The sequence below is a fragment of the Panicum hallii genome, chromosome 9 (assembly GCF_002211085.1).
Source record: "Panicum hallii strain FIL2 chromosome 9, PHallii_v3.1, whole genome shotgun sequence".
Classification (NCBI taxonomy): Eukaryota; Viridiplantae; Streptophyta; class Magnoliopsida; order Poales; family Poaceae; genus Panicum; species Panicum hallii.
In genome coordinates this window covers 30,722,326-30,735,052 of record NC_038050.1, presented here as the reverse complement: position 1 = coordinate 30,735,052, position 12,727 = coordinate 30,722,326, and the positions used below count along the sequence as shown (strand labels likewise).

Below are 12,727 nucleotides of genomic sequence, written 5' to 3'. Positions count from 1 at the left end.
AGATGGAGTCTGGCTGGGGCAGAAGCAGTAATCGATAGCGTAGACATGGTGTCTAAGCTTGAAGTTACCTTTGTTTGCTACCCTTCCCCACGGTTTGTTCTCGAGCTTGCGTATCTCTGTAACGTACGCGTCCATGGTGTCCTTGTTGACGTCCCACTCCTTGTTGACTTGTTGGACCACCAGTAAGGAGTCACCGTAGATGAGTAGTCGCTTGATGCCTAGAGAGACTGCTAGGCGTAGGCCGTGCAATAATGCCTCGTACTTGGCTTTGTTGTTAGAGACCTCGAATAGTATTTGGAACACATACTTGAGTTGTTCTCCTCTCGGACTGATAAAAAGTACTCCCGCGCCACCACCACCGAGCTTGAGTGAGCCATTAAAGTACATGACCCAATGCTCTAGCTGGTTGGCTGGGGCTTCCACTTGGTTTTTCTCACCACTCCGGCATGAATCGACTAGTGCCTATGACTTGATGGCCGTCCGGAGCTTGAAGTCGAGGGTGAGGGCTCCCAGCTCCACTGCCCACTTGGAGATGCGCCCGGTGGCGTCCCGATTGTGGAGGATATCCGCCAATGGGAAGTTGGTGACCACCAAGATGTTGTATGCGTCGAAATAATGGCGAAGCTTCCTGGAGGTGATGAGTATACTGTAGAGTAGTTTTTGAACTGTTGGGTAACGAAACTTGGATTCAGAAAGGACTTCGCTGATGAAGTAGACTGGTCGCTGCACCCCAAAGCCGTGGCCTTCCTCCTGGCGTTCCACCACGATTGCCGTACTAACAACGTGAGTAGTCACGGTGATGTAGAGTAGTAGGTTTTTGTCTGGTTGGGGATCCGTCAGGATGGGGGGTGACTACAAATTGTGCTTGAGATCTTGCGGCGCCTGCTTTGCCTCCTTGGTCCACTGGAACTTGTCGTGGCGCTTGAGCAATTTGAAGAAGGGTAGTCCCCGTTCTCCAAGTCGGGAGATGAATCTGTTCAAGGGTGACATGCAGCCTGTGAGCTTCTGGACGTCCTTAATCATCCTTGGAGCATCCATGGCTGTGATGGCGGTTATCTTCTCCGGGTTGCTTCAATTCCTCGGTGACTAACAATGAAACCGAGTAGTTTTCCTTGTGGCACGCCGAAGTCGCACTTCGTCGGGTTAAGCTTCCTTCATAACTTCCGCAAGCTGTTGAATGTTTCCTTGAGATCAGCGATGAACTCATCATGGGATCTAGTCTTTATGACCACGTCGTCCACGTAAGCTTCAACACTGCGATGTAGCTGGTCCGCAAGGCACAGTTGGATGGCCCGCTGATAGTTGGCTCCTACGTTCTTCAACCCGAATGATATTGTTGTGTATGCGTATGCCCCAAAAGGGGTGGAGAACACTATTTTGATCCGATCTTCCTCCTTGAGAGCTATCTGGTGGTAGCCCGAGTAGCAGTTGAGGAAGGAGAGCAGGACGCAGCTAGCCGTAAAAGTCGATGACCTAGTTGATGCGTGGGAGCATGAAGGGATCCTTCGGCAGTGTTTGTTGAGATCAGTATAATCCACACACATCCTCCATTCATTATTATTCTTTTTCAAGACTAGTACAGGGTTAGCTAATCACTCGAGGTGGTACACTTCTTTAATAAAACCAACCGTGAGTAGTTTTGCTAGCTCCTTCTTGATAGCCTCCCTCTTGTCGGGAGTGAAGCGTCATAGTCGTTGCTTCTTCGGAGTGGCTTTAAGATCAATCTTTAGGTAATGCTCGATCAGCTCCATGGGGACCCTAGCATATCCGTCAGTTTCCACATGAATTTGTCTCGGTTAGCCCTAAGGAAGCTGACGAGCGCACTTTTGTATTTGTCACTTAAGTCGCCTCCGATCAAAGCAGTCTTGGACGGGTCATCCTTTTGCAGCTGGATGGCCTTGATGCCGATGTCACTGGGGTTGGGTTTAACCCTCGACTGGCTAGGCCACTGGCTGGAGATCTTCATCCCTGAGTCGGTGAGCTTCTGCGCGGTCGCGAGTACTTCAGTAGATCGTTCTGGCATGCGTGATGTTGTGGCGTACTCGATCGCCTCTTAATCGCAGTCGTACGACTTCTTCAGGTCGCCACGGATGTGAGTACGCTTGTCTTGCCTGGCATCTTGTAGCAGGTAGATATAGTGGGGCATGGCCATGAACTTGGCCAATGCCGGTCTACTAAGGATGGCATAATATGATGAGTCGAAGTCAGCCACCTGGGACATGATGTACTCGGTGTGGTAGTTATCTTTCGTCCCAAAGGTAACTGGCAGGACCACTAAGCTGAATGGTGTAGCCGCGTTTTCCGGGATGATGCCATAGAAAGGAGCTCTGCTAGGGGTAAGCGTCTTGGAGACGTCCAGGCCCATCTTCTTTGGAGTACTTGCGAAAAGCAGGTTGAGGCCGCTCCCGCCGTCGATGAGTACTCGGGTCAGCTGTGAGCCCGCCATGACAGGATCCAGAACGAGCGGGAATTTTCCCAGCTCGGAGAAGATGGTCCATGGAGCGTCCCTAGAGAAGGAGATCGGGACCTCGCTGTATCTAAGAGGCTTTTGCGTGGCTAGCTCTACAGAGAGGATTTCGCGCAGGGTCAACTTTTGCGCACGCTTGGAGGGGAATCCGTCATCTCCGCCGAAGATGACGTTGACGACGTTCTTCGGATCCTGGAAGTCTTGAGCCCCCAACTTGTCACCCTTATCATCATCCTCCTTGTCCTTTCGCTTTTCTGCTTGAGGGAGGGGCGGGGTGTTGAGTGACTTGCAGAGACTGACTCACTCGAAGAGCGTGTGTCACGACCTTGGGTGCATCGGGCATTATTTATGCAAGACTTTCTCAAATTATATGTTGTTGTTCCCTGACTTCTTGCCACGCGGATTGCGCTCAATAGTCGCGACTTCTTGGTCTGGCTTGCGCTTTCAGGGGTTCCCCGAGTGTTTTCTCTGGCCCTTGTCAAAGTGGCCGTTGCCGTTGCCCTGCTTGTCACTGTTGCGCTTGGGGAAGCAGTCGTTCTCCTCGTCCTTTTGGTCAGCCCACTGTGCCATCATGTCACGTAGCTCCATGGCAGTAGTCGGGCGATTGCGTCCGAAGTCGTGGTACGTGTGCTTCAAGAAGAGCCCATTCTGGAAGCAGCGGATGACGTCCTCGTCGATGATGTTGGTGATGGTAGCGCACGTCTCAAAGAAACGCTCGGGTGTAGGACCTCAGGGTCTCGTTGATCTCTTGCTTCACCTGGGATAGATCGTGATCAGTGCCCGCTCTAATCATGGATCCTTGGAAAGTTGTCGATGAAGGCCCGCTTGAGGTCCTCCCAGGAGTCGATGGAGTTTTGCTTGAGGCTCTCAAGCCAAGTGAGGGGCGTGGATTCCAAAACTACCGGGAATAGAGAGCTTTGATGGAGTTGGATCCCCTAAAACCGCGATGGCAATGGAGTAGCATCGGATCCACTAGCGCGGGTCTTGCTTACCATCATACTTGGGGATTCCGACTGGTTTAAACTCCTTGGGATAGGATTTTTCAATGATGTTGGAGGTGAAGGCGGGGAAGTGGTTGTTGTCATCGTCGTCGTGGTACTTGTTCATACGGTCCCTTCTCCTTGCTTTGATAACACGCCGCGCGTCGCGGCCGTCATTGATCTTCTGCCTGAGGTCGATCGTGGGAGCGTCGTGAAGGGTGGCCTCGAGTGGAGCTTGGCCTTGAGGCCTTGCACCATGCTGGTTGCAAGGTTGGCGAGTAGATTGTTGTACTTCTTGTTCATCGTTGCCACGCGCGGACGGGTGGCCCTCGTTGCGCTGGGGACTGTCATTCCTCCAGTTCCCGAGGCCTCCTCCGGGGATGCGACTGATTAGCGCGGTTTTGCCATGGCGCTCAGACCTTGAGGTTAGATTTCGAGTGGAAGACACTGGATGTTGCCCATCGAGTTGCACAAGCGCACGTTGGGTCAGATACTGCAGCTTTTGTATCTGAGGGTTGGGTGGAAGTTGTTAGGCTAGTAGAGCTGCTTCTGCAATGGCGCCAATCAGTGTACCGTACTCCCGATCCGCGGCTGCTGCAAAAGCATTGTTGAGGTTCCTTTGGTACATTATTTTGCGAGCGCGATTTTCTTCGTTCCACCTATGCTGGGCGCGCTTGGCATTCTTCACCCGTCGGATCCTTTGGTGCTCCTCGTTCTTGTCCTGGGGGCGTCAGCTGTGGGTTCATCGGTGGAGATGTCTGCGAGTTGCTCGTCGTCGTACTCGGGACCCATCTTATCGTCATCTGCGTTGCGAAGGGAGGCCATGTAGACTTGATGATCCGGCGAATTGTTAGCCGTATGGCTGTAGTCGAGTAGCTCTGTGCTACTGTCTCCCTCTTCCGTGATGGAAGAGAGAGGTTTGCCCTCCTGGAAGGGCAGTTCCTGTGTGAAGGCCACAAGGCAGGACTCGTAGTCGAGTAGTTCGGAGGGCTCAAAGCCCTTCCAATACACGAAACGGCCTTGCGGCATAGATGTTATGGTTAAACATAGATGTTTGCCCAAAAATGATTCGGGGTAGCCATCGGGTTGCGAGTGGTTTTCAAGAGCGGGGCCCTCGACGGGCAATGGCTTCCTTGTCTCCGAGTCCTCCTCGGCTCTGGCTTGAAGGTGTAGTACTAAGCGACGAGTACTCTTCGTTGGAGTCCGAGTTGTTATCGAAAACGGGCCCCCCCGGCAAGCGGTGGCTCCCACGTCCTTGAGCTTGAGCAGCAGATCTAAGTCCTCCTCCAAGTTGGAGAGGGACTTAGATTGTGTGGTCCCTTCAGATTGGTTTGAGTCTGATCTGACTAGTTCTGGTGCATCACGAGTGGAAGTCGCATCGAAAACGAACATCTTTTCAAACTTCAGGGCCAGATCGGGGAGCAGCAACTTGTCGAGGTTGTCGATGAACTCGTCGAGGTCGCTGCTTCGAGTTGATGCAGAGGTCTCCCGCTTCCTGGAATTGACTACGTGGCTATTGAAGCCACCGAAGCCGTGGGCGACGCAGATCCAGGAGCCAAAGATGAAAGTTGTGCCCTTCTCGAACACGGCGCTGATGAAGTTGAATGACGCCATCGAGTTCTCCGGTGGATGCTTGATGAACACCCCTACCTAGTACGCCAGCTGTCGGTGTTTTACCGCCACGCCCACCGAGGGATACCCCTGAGGTGGTGAGTTTATGCGTAGGGTGTCGCCGAGATCAGGAACTCGAAAGTGTATGGAACACAAGGTTTAGATAGGTTCAGGCCGCCGAGAGCGTAATACCCTATGTACTGTGTAGTTTGTATTTCCTTAGATGGTGATTGGGTGATTTCCTATTTGGAGGGGGTCCCTGTCCGCCCTTATATAGTCTAGAGGGATAGGTTTACATGGAAGTTCTAGTCGGGTACAAGCCTAGGAGTCCTACCCGAGTACTTCTCGGTAGTTTCCTACTGTGTCCAACTAGTTTTACTACTGTATGAGTAGTCGTACTACACTACGAGTAGTTACAACAGATGTGGGGTATGGGCTATGTTCCATCCCTTGTCCTAGGAAAAGTACGCTATGTGTATAGTCCCGTGGGCCCGGGTCTGACACCCCCTCGATTTTCGTGCAAGGCATATATCCGAAGAAAAGAAAATATTTTATTTCATAAACCAGTTGTCCAAATTAAATTTTGATTGCACCGTTGCGTTTCTTACGTCGAGAACTTCAAAACTAGACCACACTTGACTATATTTAGATGATATTTTTTAAAATATTGTTATTTATTCCAAAACAATTTCTTTTTCTGAAATATTATATCTTGTTCTGGAATAATTTTTTATTTTCGGACCAACTTTTTTATGAAATACATTCGGAATATTTTTTCTGTTGAACATTTTTGTTTATTTTCAAGCAATATTTATTTTCTAAACACTATCTTTTCCTGCAATATATGGGCTATGCATGCAGGAGTGGTGGAACACGTGCTCTGCGATAGTATAGTAATCGATCGCGCGCGTTGAGAATAGAAGTCGCGCGGGAAGGGCAAGGTTGCAGCAGCTGGCCTGCATGTGAGGAGGCATGTGGTAGGCCCCATCTTTTCTCTTCGTGTCAATCGGCTTCTCCTTCATTCCTCTTGCCCGGCTGCCCTCTCTCTACTCTTTCCCATCACTCAAATGTCTATTGCTGCTCGGATTCGCCGTGGGCAACAGAGGGCGCCACAGTGAGAAAGAGGTCCCCATCGCCGCTCGAGCTAGCACCACCCATCGTCCCGTTGTTCTACTTCTCGAGGGCGCCATCGAGACCGTGGTGAGTGGCGGTGGCAGTGGCTAACGGCAACATCGGTCAGATGGTCGACGGTCGGAAGATCGTGCTGCTCCCAGCATGCCGGCATAATGAACCTCAAGGGACTCAGTTACTTGTTACTTGCTGTCCAGGTATATGCCCACCATGTATTCGGCAATGGGTATTTGATGATAGATAGTTTGTTCATCGGGTGTTTGATGATTGAGATGCCGAAAAAGACTCCTAATGGATAGAACAAGTATTACTGATGATGTTTTTCTTAGCATATACTTTGATTCCATGATAGATTTTCCCTGTGATGTGCATCTATCATTTGAAATAGATAGAACAAGTTGTTGCCTTTCATTGACCTGCGTAAGTTTATATTTGATTGTTGAAATGATAGGGCGTGCGAAGCATGCCAAATGTTCTAGTTTTATATAATGGTACAGTTATGCAACAAGTAGGTTTAATTTTACTCTCTATGCATCAAAATACAATGCGATGCATCGGTATAAATTTATATGATGGTGCGGTTATTGTCACACCCGATTTATAAAAAACATAAATTGAGCAATCATATATGCGCCAGGATCAAGTCACGCATATATACAACAGAATCATCAAGATATCACAACACATATCACGAATAACATTAATATAAATCGTAAACAAATCATAAATGAATTATTCTATTACAACCAAATCAAGAATCGGTTCAAGAGTTGCGGAAGCGTAAAGGAGATACATGAAGAGCTGGACGCCACAGGGACATCGACTGGGAGACAAACGCCTAGAAGTCGTCGAAGCCGCTGACGTAGTCCTCCACGTTGTCGGGCACTGAGCAGCAGTCGAAGATATCCGAAGTAGAACAGAAGAGTAGAGAGGCAAGTGTGAGTACAAACTAGTACTCAACAAGTATAACACAAACTATGAGGCTCTAGGCTAGCTGACTCAACTGCATTAGCTTTTAGTCTTGGCAAATTTTATTAAAACTATTTACTATAAGTGGATGAATTACCATAAACCCGAATTGCATAAGAAATTAATCAATATTAATTAAAAACTACTGAGAACCATCCAAACCAAAACCACCCGGGGAATCTCCCTAATCAAAGGTTGATAACCACACTAATCAGACGGAGGATCTGGGCCGCTCATGACTGTGAGCAGAGCTGATATATCAGAGGAGGACCCAGCGCAGTTCCCCTTCGGTTCCTCCACTCGCCTGCGAGTCCACGCATTCGGTGGACTCGCTGCTGCCTTGAACCGCAGCAAGGCGAGCCGTCTTGGTGGCAACGGCGGCAGCAGGGCGTAGTCCTCCTTCGGCTTCTTCCCCCGCCGACGAGTCCACGCATTCGGCGGACTCGTTGCGGCTTTGAGCCGCAGCAAGGCGAGCCTTCTTGGCTGCCGTGGCAGCAGAAGGGAGGAGGTGATATGCTCGGGGGAGGTCCGGCTGTGGCGGGTAGCTGCAGTACAGCTCCGTGTGCCTCTGCAAAAAGTTCTTCAGTTCAGTACCGGTGCAGTAGCAGATTTCTTCAGTGAAAGAAGTTGAATACTTACCGGCTTGGGCGGATTTCATGCGGAGAACAAGGTGGGCACGTACGGCACGGCGTTCACGTCCAGCAGCACCCGCTGAACTCGCTGGAGCGCGACTTCGTCTGGCACCTCCTCTGTGCACATGCGAGAAGGGTCAGCGGGGCCAGCGTACTCGAAGCCCAGGCAACATCGCTGTTGGATGGGTTGGACGCGGCGCTTGTAAAATGAGAACATGACGGAGGCGCCGGTCACTCCTTTCTTCTTCTGCGCCTCGATGGCCTCCAGTAGCTCTCTGACTTGAATCATTTCCATGCCGGAGGGTTCAAGATTCCATTCCCCCCTCACCACTGGCGGTCTGTTCGACTTCGTTGGAAGATGGGGAGCATGGTTTTCGATGTAAAACCACTAGTTTTTCCACCCAGGAAGGTTTGAGGGGAATTTGTATGAAAGGTATTTTTCGCCAGCCTGCTGTCACAATTGGATGCCGGTGCCCCCCACTACAGCAAGTTTTTTCATGGTTGGCTGGGGTTTGACACGGAAGAGGAAGCGGAACAGATCCCAGTGGGGTTCGATTCCGAGAAATGCTTCGCAGAAGTGGATGAAAATGGAAATATGGCAAATGGAATTAGGGTTGAGGTGATGGAGCTCAATCCCGTAGTAGTAAAGAAGGCCACGAAAGAAGGAACAAGTAGGGAGGGCCAACCCCCGTTCAGCAAAATGGAAGAATGTGACGATTTCGTCGACATTCTCCATGGGGAAAGGTTCACGGAAAGAGGGGCGCCAGTTGACAAGGTTCTTCTCTTGAAGCAATCCCTCGGAAACTAGTTTCTTCAGATTGTCGAGGGAGCACTTACTGTGTGTCCACTCCGCGGTCGATGGCTCCGCATTCTTCTTCATTTCCTCGATCTCTGATTTCTTGGACGCCATCTCCGATGCGCTGGCCACGAGATGCTCGGGGGCTGCGGGGAGAGGGGCGGGGAGGTCGGAGCGGGAGGTTTTCTTGGGGGACGGCGGCGGTGCTTGGCTCGGATTGGGGAATTCGGTGGCTTTTGATGGAATGCAGATTGAAAGCATGGTTTTTTCCTACAGTTATCGCGGGGTTAAATAACCAGCAGGGTGGGGAAAAGTTACTGTTCTGAAGTTCAAGAGTCACTTCCGAGAATATTTCAAATCTGAGGGGTCGTTTGATGGGTTATTTGGATTGGATATTCGATTAATCATTTTTTTCAGGGTTTGTTTGCCTAAAAAAAGCATTTTTTTCGAATTATTCATCTAATACCCATCATCTGTACCATCGTTTTGGTAATTTGGCAAGTTGTCATTTTTAGCCTGCATGCCATGGTCGTTTGATCCTTATCTCCAAATTTTGTGGATTTGGATTCAAGGCTCGGGGGCTACGGGGTATGTGGCATCGACTACTTATTTTTCAAATTTCTTTGAAGGATAAAGAGGATTACAGACAAGTGGGACCCTCAGCCTGATTCTCCGATTCAATCTAAGGCTCGGGGGCTACTCCATATGGAGTGCGATTTTTAGATCGCACGCCATAACAGGAATTCGGGGCATGAGCACCTCATAGCTTCGATGCAGCTAAACAAGTACTCGAAGAAGGACTTCAAGACGAATCATCAGAGGAAGTCGAAGACTACTTCGAAAGTACTCGATAAGCCTGCAGTACTCAGCTACGAAGAGCTCGGGGGCTTGTCAGACCCGGGGCTACCGGACTGGGCACGTTACGTAGTCTAAGAGATTAAGCCCGTCTTATCTCTTATTCATTTTGCTTATCTCTTGTTTATCCCGTTTAAATAGGAGATAGAGCTAACCAACACGGAGAGGATCTACTCGAGATGTGTTCTGGTGTGATCCCTTGACGGGAGTTGGTTAGCATCTTTGTAACTCTGACCTCTCGGATATATAAGGGAGGTCAGGGACCCCCCTCAAAACAGAAGATCATTAGGTCATTCTACACCAAAGGAATACAAACCACCATACAGGACGTAGGGTGTTACGCTCCGTGCGGCCCAAACATGTCTAAAGTCTTGTGTTCCTTGCACCTTCGAGTTCCTGATCTCGGCATCTCCTCACCCAAAACTTACCACCTTGGGTATATCCCTCGGTGGGCAGCCGATTAAACACCGACACAGAGCTTAGGAAAATCTTAACATATAAAGAAGAGCTGCTTACTGACGTGAAGAATATGCTGTATCACCGCACAGATGATGTCGAGAGGCTGCAGAAGGTGATCGCCGACACGGAACAACAGTTCGCCGGCTGCCTTCAGCAGATCAAGATGCTGAGCGAAGAGAAGGAGCAGCGACAGAAGGAGCTGGAGGACCTCAAGGGAGCCGTCCAGAAGCTTGTGGATATGGAGGACCCACAAGAAGGCGGCGAAGTAGACAAGCGGCCCTTGCTGTAGCGACTTCTCAGAGCGCCGCAGAAGATCGTCAGTTTCCTCACCGAAGCCCCCATCGCGTGTGTCAGCCATGCTCTTAGTTTTGTAAAATCCTTTTGGCCGGAGGCTTGACTAGAGGCGTTCACGCAGGGTGTGGCTGCGGAGTGTTCTGAAGAACAATTCAACGAGTACCTCCAAAAAGCCCAACCTGTAGCAGAAAAGATAGTAAAAAGTGTACTACAGGATTGAGATGTAAAAATAAGTACTCGTTTCCTTGTATATATTTTTCTTTGATGTCTCCACTTGTATGTGCCTTATGACTGAATTGTCATCCAAGTTCAAAGGCTAAGTAGTAGACACTACCCCGGGTGCAGCGACCCTAGAAGTAGTCGAAGTAGCTCCGAGTAGGAACCCAGCCAACAAGTTAGATATAACCCGATCGAGCAGGTCTAACCAGTTAGGAAAGAATGCGAGCATCGTCGCGTGACTGCCGTGCTTATGGCAAGAAGTCAAAACTACCCCGAGTGCGGCGACTCTGGGCGTAGTCGAAATAGCTCCTCATGTGAGCCCATCCAACAAGTTAGGTATAGACCGATTGAACGGATCTAACTTGTTGGGAAAAATGCGATCGTCATCTCAAACAACCACCAAAGGTCATGGCAAGAAGTTGATTCATATAAAACATGAACGTGGCCGCAGCCTCTGTCAAAACTCATGACCAGAAGTCGATTTATATAAACCATGAACCTGGTCGTAGCCTCCGTCAAAACTCATGACAAGAAGTCGATTTATATAAAATATGAACGTGGCTGCAGCCTCCGTATATTAACAGAAAAATTTACATTCTGAATTTTGTGACACGTAGCCTCCAAATTGATTCGGAAGAAAAAGGCCGCCTAGGTGCCCGGAGAACAGCTATCCCTGCACGTTATCTCATGGGTAGAACTTGCGCAGGTTTTGAACGTTCCAAGAATTTGGGACATCTTGGCCCTCGGGGTATTGTAGTCAACACGACCCCGGTCTTGTAACCTGCTTAACGACGAACGACCCTTCCCACCTCGAGTTGAGCTTGTGCAAGCCGGACTCGTCTTGGATGCGGCGTAGGACCAAATCACCTATACTGAACGACCGTTCTCTCACATTGCGGTCGTGATATCACCAGATCCCCTGCAGGTATCGTGCTGACTGGACAAGAGCGGTGCAGCGAGCCTCTTCGACAGAGTCAAGATCTAACTGTCTTGCTTCGTCCGTCTCGCCTTCATTGTACATTTCAACCCTTGGAGATTTCCACATGATGTCGGCCGGTAAGATAGCTTCGGAGCTATAGACAAGGAAGAATGGTGTTTGTCCTGTGCCTTTGGATGGCTAAGTCCCGAGCCCCTAGATGATATGTGGCAACTCGTGTATCTACTTTCCTCCTTTCTTGCTGTTTTCATCATAGAGTCTTTTCTTGAGGCCATCAATTATCATGCCGTTCGCCCTCTCGACTTGACCACTGGCCCTTGGGTGTGCAACAGAGATATATTTGACCTTGATGCACGCATTTTCACAGAACTCCCAAAATTGGTTAGCCGTGAAATTTGAACCGAAGTCTGTGATGATGGTATTCGGGAAGCCGAAGCGATGCAAGATATCAGAGATGAAATCAACAACTCGATCTGGTGTGAGCTTGGCTATCGGCTTGTACTCGATCCACTTGGTAAACTTGTCGATAGCCACCAATACATGGATGAAACCGCCTGGCGCCGTTGTGAAGGGCCCAATCATATCAAGGCTCCAGCGAGCGAACGGCCAGGATGGCGGTATGGTGATGAGACTGTGAGCTGGGACGTGAGATTGCTTGCCAAAGAATTGGCAGTTTTGGCATCTCCGTACGAGGTCCTCAGCATCGGAAACTACGGTGGGCCACCAGAAACCAGCTCTATGTGCTTTCCCCACCGGTGTTCTTGAAGCTGCCTGGTTTCCGCAAACGCCCTCATGTATCTCCCGCAGTATGTCGTAGCCGTCTTCTTTCGTGACACACTTCATGAGCACCCCTGATTGTGCGCCATGCCGGTAGAGCTTACTGTCGACTAGGACGAAACCCTTACTTCTGCGCATGACACAAGCTGCCTCTGCGCTTCTTGCATCCATCCCCGCTGGTAGTCTTTGATCCTGAATGAAATCGATATAAGCCTCTCTCCAGTCCTCTCCAAGCATCATAACCTCCCGATCAGGCTGTTGAAGGCCAGCATCAGTGGTTAACTGAGGTGAGGGCTTGATGGATGGCTGCTTTAACTCCTGGACGAAAACTCCCGTTGGAACCAGTGCACGGATGGACCCCAGCTTGGACAGTATATCTGCACCAACATTATGCTCCCGTACCACATGATGAACCTCCAGACCGGAAAATTTGTTTTCCAGCTTGCGCACTTCTTGTACATAAGCGTCCATCGTCTCCTTGTTGCAGTCGCACTCTTTGTTGACTTGCTGAACGACTAGAAGTGAATCACCATATACAAGAAGTCGCTTGATGCCTAGTGATATCGCCAAACGTAGCCCGTGAAGCAGTGCTTCATATTC

The 12,727-nt window shown here is 49.8% G+C and overlaps 1 pseudogene; it reads right to left on the bottom strand.

Moving 5' to 3' along the window:
* LOC112872976 overlaps positions 1-2,365 on the bottom strand; it is a 49,779-nt pseudogene extending 47,414 nt beyond the window's left edge.
* Between the last annotated feature and the right edge of the window lie 10,362 nt (positions 2,366-12,727).